General features: G+C 42.8%; 1 protein-coding gene across 22 annotated transcripts in view; it reads left to right on the plus strand.

The window, feature by feature from the left end:
• PLCB4 (phospholipase C beta 4) overlaps positions 1–14334 on the plus strand; it is a 182531-nt gene that overhangs the window by 47077 nt on the left and 121120 nt on the right. For 4 of the 22 annotated variants that reach the window (XM_038131230.1, XM_038131227.1, XM_038131233.1 and 1 more), the window contains one exon: positions 14147–14256. The exons of 15 other annotated variants lie outside the window; for them this stretch is intronic. The gene's annotated coding sequence lies outside the window, so the exon portion shown is untranslated. Of the gene's footprint in view, positions 1–7239; positions 7366–14146; positions 14257–14334 lie in introns of all 22 variants that reach the window. 3 more of the 22 variants (XM_038131231.1, XM_038131228.1, XM_038131225.1) reach the window with 1 other exon arrangement.

Below are 14334 nucleotides of genomic sequence, written 5' to 3' on the forward strand. Positions count from 1 at the left end.
CTTTTCCTTTCAGAAAAAAAGGTGGGGTGATAATATCAGTCTGATGACGACAGCTCAGAAACTGAATCACTGAAGAGATTGGGGTCAGGCAAAATTTAATGCATGTTTTCCTTAAAATATCAGTTTTCAGTGGAAAACTTAAAACCAGCCCTGTTAATAATCTGTGTCAATGTTAGAAAAGATTGAGTAAGGAAGAAACTACGCAAAGAGAAAGTGAATTTCACTCAGTTAGTGCTGGCTGTTGTTTTTCAGCAATTTATTAACTTTTGAAGGTAGTATGATCAATATTGTTGTTTTGAGGAGTGAAGAGTGAAAAAGATGAGTGGCAGAGAAAGACAGCGTATCGGAGTGTGTCATAACAAAAGGCTAATGGGGTAACCTGGATGCACAATAAGAGATCAAGGACTTTCCTGGAAGTTCCTGGAGGAAACAGGGATGTAACCTGGATTGCTTGCTCTGCCGTGCCAAGTGAAGACGGGAAGAGTTTGGCCGGGCATTTCCCATGTGGTTGGAAGTGTAAGGGAAGGCTCATTTGGTAGTGTTGGTCCCTGCCCCATGCCTTGTCCTTGTGGTGCTTCTCCTGTCAGGTAAGTCTTCTCCTCTGCTAGACAGGGTGTAAAGCTGGGAGCAGTAGGAGGTTTGTGTGGGCCCTGTGCTCTGGAATGACTCTGCTCAGCTGCACACTGCCGTGCTCCAGTGAATCATGTCCCTCTCTCTGAGATGGCAGCTTGCTTTACAGAGCACGTTTCCTTTTTCAGAGCAGAGATGAGTAGAGGTGAGGGAATGAGCAGCTCTGCTGCTGGGGTCCTAATGGTCCTGACTCTGCCCATTGCTTACCCATGCTGATTTTGGAAACTGGCTGTTCCACCCCTCTCAGTGTGTCCATCACCTGACTCCTGAAACAGGTCATGTCTCTCCTACTTTCTTTAACTTCATTTTTGCACCATGTTCCCGTAGGTACACTTTATCTTCCCCAGCCTCCATGAGCGCCGCCCTGAGGTGTACCCTTCTCTACACCTTTCCCTGTGCACCCAGGAGCTTTTACCCTTCACCTCCAAATATTCTGCTCCACAGCCACACAGTGCCACAGCCCTGAGCAGAGAGCCTGGCTCCTGCCTCTGGCTGGCACAGTGCCTGCAGCAGGGGGGAGCCAGGTGGCTTCAGAGGGCTGAGCTGCCAGCTTCCATTTTCACAGGAGGCTGTAGCAGCAGCAGCTCTAGACCTTGGCTTATGTGTAGGATGTCACAGGGGGCAAGATGGTCTTTGTGGTTCCCTATTACATTTTGTGTATGGAAAAGTTAAGAACAGCCTTCACTGAAAATTATCAATGTACCACTCTAAGAAGGTTTACCTACCAGATTTTACCAAAGCTTTGTTTGATAATGATGAAAATTACCTTTTCCGATCTGTCTTAAATGAGCACTGGAAGTATCAGATTGCAAACTGGTTTAAATCCTTTCTCTTCATCTTGCTTTGCTTTTTATTTCTCCTCTCGAGTGAGTGGGTTTGCTTTTCGTGAAGGGGTAAAATTCTTGAAGTGTTTCAAGTCATTGGTGCAAGGTCTATCATACTGGCCAGACACAGCGCATTGGCAACACTTTGTCCCCCAGAGCTGCTGCTGAATACTCAGAGGCACGCTCGGAGTCCTTGTGGTGTTACACACACAGTTCATGCTCTGTAGGAGTTAACTGCTTGTACTGATTCCTCACACAAGATATTTTAATTTACCTGACACTGGCTTTTGCTTGATTGCCCGTTACACAAATTTGTTACTTAAAAAAATTAATACTCCTTTTTTTTCCCCCTGATGCTATACAAGAAAAAAACCCAAGCATTGTTTTTTTTTTGTGTTCCTGCTGAAATGGCTTGGCACCAGAATTATAATTCTTCTGTGTCTTGGGCTTTAGAAGTTGAGACGTGAGATTTGTCAGAATTTCTTAATTCTTGGCTCTTCCCTCATTAGTAATTGGTGAGATTTTGGGAGGCTTCCTGATCCGTGTTCAAATGAGTCCCATATTTTCAGGACCATTACATATTTAACAGTTCTCACTACAGACAATCAAATTATTGAATGGTGTTGCAATCATTTTAACAATTGAATCATGTAGTTACTCGAATTTCACAATAGGTATTTAGTTCTCAAACCATTAACAGGCAATGCCTGGAAATTAAACCAGCCTTCCCTTTTTTGTTGTGTAGAACACTTTTTGAAAAGAGTATATTTAAAGCTTTTTGCTTTTTAGTTTAAATGTTAACTTGAATATGTTATGAAAGCTGAATAGAATTATCTGTTGCTGTTTTGCCTTGTAAGGCCAATGGCATCTTCGTGCTTTTGCACTTTACTGCTAGAATTCATTCTTATTAAAGAAAATGGGTATGAGCAGTATATTAGGAATGGTGATAACTCGCATGTGACAGAAGGGGTAACCTGAGCACAGACAAGCCCCTGGATTTGCTGCCTAACGTGACCCAGGGTGTGCGTAACTCTTTGAGAGATACGAGTCCAATGTACAACTTGAATTGGATGTGAAGACCTGAGACAAAACCCTGTTATTGCAGTGATGAAGAGAAACCATGAAGCTTGAAATCCCCTGTAAAAACAACAACAAAACTCCCAAGCCCCCAGACTCTTCCCTTATCTCAGGTTCTGTTTTGCCAGTTCAGTTTTCCCTTGGACTCTTCCATGGTTACAGAGCAGGAGCAGAAGTTCTTCTCAAGGTGTTGCTTCTCCAGCTGTTACTGACACCCTGTTCTGCTAAAATGTGTGTGTCAAGTTTGTGAAAGATGAGTTGTTAGTTAACATGGGGCTTTCTGGTTTTTCCCATCAGTGAAGGGTAGTATATTTGGATCTCTTTATATGGAAATGAATCCATGTTCTATTTACAGCCATCTACTAAAGACTCATCTTACGAAGAGAAAATTGGGTTCTGGGTAGCCAGAAAGATTTAATTAAAAGACATGATATAAAATTAATGCAGCCCATCTTCAGCTTCCTTGCAATCTGAATAGCTGTAAACAAGGGGCTGTGACTGGCTGTGCCAGTGGGCTCAGGGAATTAGTGTGTTCTGTATGTTTTCCAAGCATTGAGTGAGTTTTGAGTTATGTGTCCAGATAGTCTCGTGAGAGCTGTTCCCATGCCTGAGGGCTAGGAGTCTGGAATTGTTTTTTTCCTCCAATTTGCGGTGCCCTTTGGGGCCAACACACATTCACATATTCCTAGCATTGTGATTAGTTTTCGGTGGTGCTTATCTCTGAGCACAACAGTAAATTGAGACATGCCTAACTAATTTCAAGGCCAGTATAATCTGGAATGCAGTTCGTTTTGGGGGGCTGGCAGTGGCCCTTTTTCTGTAGTAGCAGAGGGATGGTGGTGTCCCAGCTGCAGATTTCTTGCTCTTGGTACGTGAAAGTACTGGGGTGACCTTGGTTTTATTTGATTTATTTTCAAACCAGGGCTTTGCTTTCTCCTCAGGGTTTTCATCTCAATGGAACCTGTGTGAGAAACATTTTAACTCAGCTTTTATTATGTACCAAAGGGGTGGCTTCAACTTTTTATCAGTAGAAGCACTGCACATCTGACTTATTGAAGGTCTGTGTTAAAAGTTTGTTTTCATTCAAGGTTTGTTTTTTCTTTTTTTCTGGTAGCACTGACTACGCCCACATTTACACCTTTCAAATACTATTTGCAAGGCTGGTTGTTTGGGTTTTTTTATTCTTAAAGCTTTTACTGCTTTTACTAACTTTTAAAAGCTGTGTGTCATTCTGTTTGACAACTCTCTCATCTCTGCGTGTCACCAAGTACTGTTTGAGCAGTAAATGATGGTTCCAAATGTAAGAGCTTCAAATTAATGACTAGTGTGGAGCAGCAGAAAGATACCTAAAATGAATAAAAATGTCACTTGGATTGTCAAGGAGTGATTAAAGAAGTAGCTGAAATTATGACCAAATGTGAAAGGAGGTGGAATAATTTCATAGTGGTCTGTTCCCTGCTCAAAAATTGAACTTCTCTGAGCCTAGTGAGTGAGGGCTATCCTGGATACCCTGGTTCCAGTAGCAGTGCCTCACTGATAGGGGTTCTCCCCATTTGTTTTGGTTTAGGTAGAGGTTCAAGCTGGCTGAGTATAAACTGACAGTGGCAAGCTGATTTTCACCCCAGCCTCAGCCCCAAGGCTGAGCTGTCAGTCAGGATCCGTGGTGAATGGCAGCATTTCAGGAGAGGCTCCATCCCAGGTGTGCTGTCACCAGAGCCTGCTCGTGGTGAGCACAAGGGTTTCGTGTGCTCATCACCCCTGAAAAGTGGAGATTTTTGGGTGTCTGAGTGGATCTGATCTACTTATGGGCACACAGTGATTACACAGTGTGTATTCATCTGCTGTCCTGTTAGACACATTAATACAAGTCTGTGTAGAAAGCTGAATACGTTTTAGCTGGCAGTTTAAAAAGTCAGTCATGTTTGGCCTTATTTCTGGTGGTTTTTTATGAGATAGAGTTTTCTTTTGCAACTTAGTCATCTTCTCACCTCACTTTTGTACTGCAGCTATCATGAATCCTTTCAGATTGAATTGCTGTCTTCATTGTAGGCAAATGAAAGCATATTTCAGTGTTTATGATTTGTTGAAGCAGACAATTGGCAGAGGGAGATTGAAGTTTTGGGCGTAAGTTACAGGAAGTTGGCAAGCAAAATGCTCCAGTGCAGGGCCCAAAGCTGCAGTGGAGGTAAATAAATATTCACAGAAAAATGTAAATCGATTGTTCACTACTCTTCCATTACATCAGTAAAGATTTAATCAGCTTCAGGTGAGATTTTATCCATGATAGTTTTATAGTGGTGGTTTAAGTAATCAGGCAGGGCTGAAAATGAGATTTTAAACCTTTGATACTATAGGATATTTCAGCCTTCCAGGCACAAATTATTATTATAATTATAGCAGCCAGAGTTTGCTGTGGCTTTAATGAGCAGTTGTGTCTGTGTAGAGCAGTTGGGTTTGAAGAAGAGCAATTCACACAACTGCCCCAAGCTGGAGGAGCACCTTCCACGGGGAAAACTCCTGAGCCTCAGTGGCCTGCTGTGCAGTCTGTGACTGCAGATCTCTGTGTGAGGGACAGGAGCGGGGATGTGCTGGTTCTGAGCTGTGACCTGGCTGGGCTGTGGGAGGGAGCTGCTCTGCTGCTGTCTGCCCAGTGCCCTTCAGCACCAGGGCACTCTGGTGACCTTTGGCAAATCACAGAAGCTCTCTGTACCTTGTCTTCTGTGCAAGGAGGCTTTGCCTTCCTCACTGTAGTGTTTTGAGACCTAATTAAGATTTTCCATGTGCTTCCAGAACCTCAGATGAAAGGCATGCACAGAAAGCATTATAATTAACAGGAGCTTATCAGCTGAGCTTCACAGAATTAATTCTCATAAATATAAAACTAAATGCTTTGTAAGAAGCTTTTCTCTTCGTTCCGTCCCTAAAAAGCATCATTTGTGGGTATGATATTTTAAGATTAGTAAAAAGAAATGTTTATTTTCTTTTACTGGGATATTCTTCTGAGTGCTCTCATGCCTTATTGTGTTAGGGATCTTGAGAATTGGGAATGTGTGCATTGCTCCAGGATATATCCACATAAGGAGAAAAATTGATTAGTCTGTGTTTGCAGCTAGTTTCCCACTTCTGCTATAAACATAGTATTGTTTTCAAATTATTTTCTATTTCTCAAACAAAACAAAAAAAACTCAACAAGTTAAAAATTAATCAACTTTACTGCTGCTTCTCGTGGATTTTCTTTTTCTACATTTGGCATATTCAAGTATTGCTGCTGCCAGAGGGAGAGGTGGAGCTGCTGGTGACTTTAAGGCATTTTGCTTACACCATCTCTATGGTAAACACAGGGGTGACTGGACCTGCCTCAGCATCAGGATGGCAGCACGACTGGTGTTGGAAGGGAGCTGCGGCTGGTGCTGTACCAGCGGTCTGCTGCCAGTGCTGGGTAGTTACAGCAAAAAAAGAGCAAGGAACAGGAGTGCTGGGTGCAGTCCCGCTGCTCCTTGGTGCACACGATGAGTACTGTGTTTGGGCATCAGTGAGCCCATAGTGACTCTTGTCCTTACTTTAGTATCAGCACAAGGCCCAGTTCCTGCCCTAGACAAACAGAGTTTTATAGATTAGGCCTATTGTGTGATGACTGGGATTAGGATTACTTACTGTTCGGAATTTAAACTGTATTAATTTTGCTTCCAGAATGGATCTGATCTGCACGTATTTTCGGGGAGCATGCAATAGGATCATGTTCAGTGATTTGGGTGGTCTGCTGGGCAGGGCTGCTTTGTGTTTGTCTATGAAATCTGTCACCAGGCATTCTTCCACAGTGGTCTGTTGTCTGGTAGGAAATGTATGTCAAGCAGAATTAATATTATTATTCCTTGTGGCTTGTCTCTGCTTTTAAGGATAACTGGAGAGGAGTCTGTGTGGTGGGGCACTGAGACCGTTTGTCACAATGCTTTTATTGTCCTGCTCAGCTGCAGTGCAACATTCATTTAGTGCTCGGAGCGTGGCATTTCCGTTTGCAATGCAGCACCAGGGAATTCTGATTTCATTTCCTAGAAGATTTTGGCGAAATTAGAAGGCAAGTAACTTATCTCTGTCATATTTTGGCTGGATGTTTTCTCTTCTGTTTTCAATTTTTTTTTTCCCCTTGGATCAGCAAAATGGAAAACAACTGCAGAGGCAGCACTGGATGATTTGGTTTCCAGGTTAGGTGGCGTTCAGGAGCAACAGGCAGTGATGATCCGGTGTCATGATGATGTTGTGATGATGCAGACACGGGTATTTATTCACATTGTGCTGTGATTTATGGCAGTATTTATCACTTGTTTATCTTTCTCGAATTTAGCACTTTGCTTGCAGATTTTAGGCACGGCTTAGCCTGTCTTAAGTGCAGAGACTGTGCCTGGTTCAAGTACTATTGGCTTGCTTAAAAATGAGTGGAGAGATGTAGAGAGGGAGAGGCTTAGTGTGGTGGAACGGCAGGCGCTGGCAGCCATTTCCCAGGTGTGCAGCCAGGGCTGGCAGCATGCCGGGAGGGTGGGTGGCAGGGATGAGGAATGCCCTCCGTGCCCAAGGCTCAGTCCCAGGCAGAGCAAGGGCTGGCACGGGGTGCCCAGCTGGAGTTCCTCGGTGAGAGGCCTGAGCTGGAAGGGCGAGGTCTCTGGCAGGCCGGGAGCAATGGATTCTCTTCTTCCCCTTCCTCTCTGCTCAGGACAAGGCCTTCTGGCTGAATGGCCTCTAGTGCCCAGCAGTCCAGGAGAGACAGCGTGTCCTCAGCAGCAGGAGCTGCTTTCCCCAGGCAGGAGAGCAGCACCAGCAGGCCCTGCCCGTGCTGTGGGTGAGTCGTGTCCGTCCCACAGCATCGCGAGCTGCGTTTGAAGTGCCTCAGCGCTGGGGGGAACAAACCAGCAAACCTTTACTTAGCCAAGCGCTAGTTCCTAGAATTAATGGTTCAACACACTGCTTTGTGCAACTCAGAGTGCTTTGGGTAAGAAATGTTCTTTCAAATTTAGTTTCTGTAGGTTTTGATAGTTAGGAGTCAACTCTCACCTGAGTTCAAAGTGTGTTGATTCTGACTTTGCCAGTTGATATTGGAGCATGTTTATTTATTTTACTGGCTAATGCAATTGAGCCAGTACAAGCCCAAGGGTGAAAGCAGCCATCTTAGTAAAAATTGATTGATCTACTCTACAACAGGATATGTTCTTTGTATCTCAGTGATGTAAAACTGATACAGCTAAGGTAAATCAATCTTCCACTGCAGGTCAGGTCTCAAGGTGGAAAAAACTGTAATATTTGAGACGTTAAAGCAGCAAAGGAATATTTACCTTCTTTTAAGAGGTATTTTAACATTTATGACACTTTCCTTGTTATCAGACTCTTTTTGCATCCTTCAGAATATCTGAGGTATCTCAAAGGTTATAAGGTTGTTTCCAGCACTCCTGGACTAGCATTAATGTGCTGAAGTTGCAACACAGCAGAAAAGAAAACTCCCAGTGAAATACAGATTTTTACTTTCACAGTGGATAACATTGTTTTTAAGGTTTCCTTTATGCGTTCAGTCACTTAGGACCTATCAGCACATCCTTTATGAGCAGTTTCACTGTGTGAAGCTGCACTCTTGGTCACTTTTATTTTTGTTATTTATTTGTCTGATTTATTTTTAACTGGAGAACATTTATGGCAGTGACAGACAGTGGAGTTTTCTTCCACTCACGCAGCAGCATGCAGGAACAGCACAAGACATTGGGAAAAAAATGCAATAAAATCATAAAAATCAGGCAGCAGCTGAATAGATTGAAGCTCTAATGATGGGACTGTTACTGTTTTATTTGAAATGCATCAGATTCTAAGCCAGTGATATCCTCCTGAATTAACAGCCTTTCTAATTAAGGGAGAAGGGTTAAATCATGATCTTGGTTCATTGACTTAGAGGCTGCCTGCATGATTTATGTTAAATTATGGGGAGTGCAGCTGGGGCACGTGTGAGATATTTTCCTTTGGAAACAGAAATGAAATAAACCATTTACCAGTTGAGTCGTGTTCATCAGTTGTGAACCATTTGTTTATTCAGTTCTGTTTTGTAGCACTGCAAATAAAAGGGTACACATACACAAATAAGGCAAAACTAGCCTAACACATAGTGATTCATATAAAGCACTGCTTTAATTCAAAAGTGCACTTGGGGGATGTCTTACGAGGCAGATAATAGATAGCGTTATCTTTTTAATCGATTATGCACGTAACAGGTTCTGACTTTTTGGCAGAGGATTTGTTGGCTTTCTTTGCCAACAGACTAATGCCACAGCCTATTACAGTGTAGAAAGTTGGAATACTGAAGGATTTAGGAGGCTTTTTTTCTGTAAATTCTTACTCTTCACTGCTGAAAAAAAATTGCCATAAAACTGCACAGACTGTCAGAAATTCTGTCAAATGTAATGAAATTATACCTTTTTTCCCTTCTTTTTAACTTAAACCTATAGAGTTAAATGAATCATAGAGTGGCCTGGGTGGGAAGGGACCTTAAAGATCATCTGTTTCCAGCCCCCCTGCCATGGGCAGAGACACCTTCCCCTATCCCAGGTTGCTCAGAGCTCCATCCAGCCTGGCCTTGAACACTGCCAGGCATGGGGCAGCCACAGCTTCTCTGGGCAACCTGTGCCAGGGCCTCACAGTCCTCTTAAAATGAGCAGAGTGGTTCTAACACCTACAGAAAAGTTATGAGGTGTTGAAGAACCTTCTGGTAAATGCCAAGAACAGGAACTCTACATCCAAAGCATGTAGCTGGACAGAATCTGGTAAAGCATGCCCTCTTTGAAATTTCTTGGAAGCAAACCCCAGAGACTTGTGTGAATGGGGAGAGGTATCCCAAGAGTGGGGAGTTGCTCTGTGAGGAGCCTCCACTGTAAATGACCATTTGTGTGTGTGGTGTAGGGAAGGCTGTCCCATGGAGGCTGTGAATCCAGACAGGCTCCGCTGTGCAGCCAGGGATATCTGGGATTAAATCTGCTGCTCAGCCTAATCACGCAGGCAACCTCAGACCTGCCTAGGTGAGGTCTTGTGCTGACCAGGAAGCCCTGGATGTCTGGTGTGGGATTCTCAGGTCTAGTCCTGGGGATAATTCCCTTTTCTCCTCTTTCAAAGCTCTTTAAAAGCACCTGTCCTCTCCCCAGTGTAGGAAGGAGAGTCGTGCTCACTGCCTCTTTGCAGGTGGGTCAGTATATTTGTGATCAGATGCTTTGAGCCAACAAGCTCTGTCTTTAAAGTGTCAAAAATCCATTCTTGGTCTAATTTCCTGTCACTCCTATTTCCAGACTTCATCAAGTCAGTTATTTTGATAACCTGGCATCAGCCAGATACACTACTGGGGAAAATTTATGCATAGGAATGTTCCTGGTTTTGCGTGGTAAAACAACTTACTAGACTTTCGTGGCTTTTAATTTTATGGTCTTTCTAATAAAAATGTTCTTTTGTAGGGAATTGACAAAAACTGAGCTGGAGTTTATAGCAGAAAAAATTAGGAAATACGGTGCACCAGGAAGCTTCTAGACAATTTTCTGATTCTTTCGACAGTCAGGCTGTATTTCACATCACAGTTTACATTACAGATAATGTTAAATAGCATATGTGGTTGCATTCTTTGGATTAAATCCTAGTTCTTCCCAAGTTAGTGATAGAATTCGCATCAATTTCAAAATCATACTCATTGCCTGATTCATAAGGACTATTCTTCCAACAAATGGTATCCTTGGGAGAAATTTCAGCCTGGAAAAAGCAGGAATGCAAGTTGTCACTGGAGTCTTGTGGAGTCTGGGGGAAAGCAGAGAGTGAACCAGTATTAACTATTTCCTGCTGGGCACTTTGGCATGGCCACTAGAAGCTCAGAGCTCAGTCCTAAAAAGCTGGTTGTGATTCTGCAGCTCAGCTGTGGATTTGAGGCTCTCACTATCCATCTGTTGCAGACAGTGACAAATATGAATTCATTGCTTTCTTGTGCCGTATTCTTAATTTTTGGCGTACACAGGAGATCAGAGAGAGATTTAGTTGGCTTGAAACAAGCAAACTGATGCAACTGGCTTTGTGACGCTGTGGAAGCAGAGCACAGCAGCGCAGTGAATTATTTCGTGTGTTCTCCCTGAGCTCGTTCCAGCAGCTCTGTAATCGGGGCCCAGTGCCGGCCAGATGAAATCACTTGCATTCCACCTGCCTGCACTGGAGCAGGCTTTGGGCTGTGTGAGATGTGGGAGTAAGTGATAAGATCACCATGAATAGTCCCTCTGTTCAGTAATGATCATGCGGAATTCTGAGAATGTCTGGAGAGACCCATCTTTCTTTTGGAAGGAATTTATTCATAGCTTTAGGAGATCTAGGTTTCAAGGAGGTTATAAAGTGCCCATGCAGACTATTGCCTGTATTTTTATAGGTAAAATAAAAACCCAAATTGTTGCTGTCGAGCTGTTTCAAGTGGAGAATTTTTTTCATCAGAATGATAGCAAATTTACTTTGAAACATATACAATTTTTCCTTACAATTTCCTTACAGTTTTCGCATGGCAAGCCTCACTGAAGTGAGCACAATCACAGGATTAAATAAGAGCAAGATGAAAAGATCGAGGCCTTTCTGTATTGGGGTGCAACTTTACATGACCTCCAAGTGTTCTTGCTGGAAGTCCTAAGTGAAATCCTTGTAGAAGGCTTTGTTTGGAGCACGCACTGAACTGACAACATCATTTCAATACAGGATGCTCTGGAATGATCTTTTTTTTTCTTTTTTTCTTTTTAGAGTGTCAGTTAGAAAGACGTAGTTGACAATCTACCTTTTTTATTATTATTATGTTGGGTAATCTTTAATACAAAACTTCACAGAAAATCACTGTAAATAAGAATTATCCATGAAGTTTTATGTGGCATTTTATTAGAAAGCATTACAAAATGTTGTATTACAAAACATCATATATTACAAAATAACCTGTTGAGTTAGCATAAAAATTGAGTGAGAATTTATACACTGAAATTGATTAGAAGATTTAGGTGATGCATTAAAATCTTTGCCAAAACTGCCTTATTAAATGAAACCCGAATTTCAGCTGTTTACTCATATAGTCCAGCCACTTGGATGAAGGGATGTGCTTGTCTCTGCAAGTTTGAATATTTCCTTTATACATTATTCCTCTTTGTTTATTTAGTATTATTATCTATTTCATCTCAAAATGTCATCATAGTTTTGGAATATTTTGGCATATTTTTGGCAATGCTTAACTTGATACTTTTAAGATTGGAATTTCTTCACCCCAGGCCTGTGTTAAATGGCTGTATATGTTTTTATTCAGCTCTAACCAGTATCACTTGACCGTGGTGAGATCATGAATATTTGTGTGTGTGTGTGTGTGTTCATGAACTCTTCTCTGGGTAAAAAGTTTCCAGTGCTGAAACCATTACCATTCAAATGATGTGAAAATATTCAAAGCTCATCTGTCATGTATGAGCTCCAACAGGAATGCTTTTTAAAATGGGAAACAGTAGAAAGTTTGGTGAGTTCCATGAGTCCTGTGTTGCTACAGACGCGTTTTAGACCAACCGAGTTAGAATAAAAATATAAATAGGACAGCACTACATGCCTGTACATGCTCAAATGTGGATTCTCCTGGCACTGCTGACCCTTCAGCACTGGGCCAGCAACAAACTTCAAGTTGACTTAAATAAATCATCACTTAAGTGGTTTTAAAGGACAAAAATGGACACATGCAACCCTCCAAAATCCTTTATTATGCTTCAAATCCGTTGTGATGAGAGTCACTCTGTTCCTTTTTTCATTTATATCAGTGGTGGGAAAGGATATGGAGGAGAAAATCTGTTTTGATCAGAGTTTTATGAAGAAAAAGGAAATAACAAAGAGACACTAAATGTAAAATATGCTACTTATTTTATTGAGATGATATTATTTTGCCTTGACTTTATTATGTTGTCACAACCTTTTTATACTGCCAAACTGTCCCCACAAAAAAACTTCATTGTTTATTCTATTGCCATGCTGGGGCTGCCATTTTCAGGTTTCAGGTTTAATCCTTAGGAACACAAGATGAACGTTTTGGGAATCATCACTTGGTATTTCTCCTTGTTATTTTTTCTTTGCCATCCTTCCCAGGATTGTGCTTCTCAGAGCATGCAGCCCTCGCCAAGGATAAATCAATTTCTCTTTCCTCTTTCTGTTCCATTTTCCCTGCTTGCTCACTAGCGGGGCTTCAGCAGTTGGCTTCTGTTCCACGTGTTTGTTTCCTGCCTTTGCAGCTCACAGCTGGGGTCCCTGTGCAGGCAGTCCCCGTGCGTGTTGCTCTTCCCCCGTTTCCCAGGTGTGGCACTCTGGGAGGGATGTCCCCGAGCCCTGCTCTGCTTGGGAGCCATGGAGCCCTGGGGAAGGGCTGCCGCCTCCCTGGTGGCACCCTCTGAGTGTGGAGAGGGCAGGCACGGGGCAGTTTCAGTCCCCTCTTGGGGCTGAGTGTCCTGCTGCAGTGATTTCAGTGCTCCTGCTCTGCAGTGGAAGGTTCCTATCCCTCCTGAGTTCTGGGGAAGGAACCAGTGATGCCTCAGGAGCAAGCAGTGGGTGCCACCAGGGTGAATGAGCCAGTTACTGCTGGGACCTAAGTATTTTCTTACGCTTTTCCCTCTGTTCCTGCCACAGCCTGTTTTGCAGAAGGTTTTTGTTTGTTTTCTGTGGCAACCACAGGCTTCTGTTAGAGCATTCTGCACGTCTTTGCAGCTGGGATATGGGTATACATTGATTTTTTTTTTTTTCCCCTTCATGAAATGGCTTTGTGGGTTTGGAAATCTTCCTTTAATATTCCAGCTTGAACAGAGGAAATAACATAAAAGATTGAGTGCTGTGGGAAAGAGGAGTGATGTGTAACTCTGTCATTTCAACATGCAATCAAAACCTTATCAGATACAGAATCTCAACATTTGGAATACCCTCTTCCCCACATCAATCTGGACATGGCTTTTGCTGGTCCCCTTACAACCCTCTGTGGACAACAATGTTCCTTACAAAAGCAGCTTGAAATCACAGCCTTTACATCCCTGAAAGCATTAATCCCTTGTTCCAACACGTCAGATGTCAACTGCTTGTTAGCCTGATGCAGTTAAAGCACACATAAGGCAGCAGTGAGGACAGAGACAAATGTTCTGGCCTGCATGAAATAGAAATAGAAGTGTGAGGATGCAGGTCCCTGCTGTATTGCTCTGGGTATAAAGTTTTTGTAGCTTTCTAAGTTTGCTATTCCCTCAGCTGTGCTCATGTTTCTGCTTGTCAATCCAAACCTTAACCCTCATCGCTGAACCCAGAACAAAAGAGAAGGAAAGAGGCAGGGTTTGGCTGGGTTTTTTCCCTGTTAAAATAAAATAAAGACATTGTAAAATGTGTTTGCCATTGGGAAATTGCAATGGTCAGCTCTAAATTGCAGTCCCTGTGTAATTTCTGCATTCCTTGTGTGTTCCATGTATGTGGTTTGAAGGCCTTAGTGCAGGTGTTTGCACTTGGATGGACAAACCCCCCCCTTCCCCTACTCTTTTTGCTGTGGGATTTTTAGGAATGTCTCTAAGAACATGTCTTCTTCCTTCTGCCAGAATTAGGACAAATTGATCTGCGTGATTTGGCCAGAGGCACTACCAAGACAACTCTCCACGAAAAGAACAACAGCACTGCTCTTCCCTCTCCCTCTGTGCTGTATCCCCAGGTGAATGCTGGCCTTCTTATTTATCTTCCAAATGGTCTAGCAGTCCTTGCATTAAGGCAGAAATTACTGCTCTGCCTG

This window comes from Motacilla alba, chromosome 3, assembly GCF_015832195.1.
Source record: "Motacilla alba alba isolate MOTALB_02 chromosome 3, Motacilla_alba_V1.0_pri, whole genome shotgun sequence".
In the NCBI taxonomy this organism is placed as follows: Eukaryota; Metazoa; Chordata; class Aves; order Passeriformes; family Motacillidae; genus Motacilla; species Motacilla alba.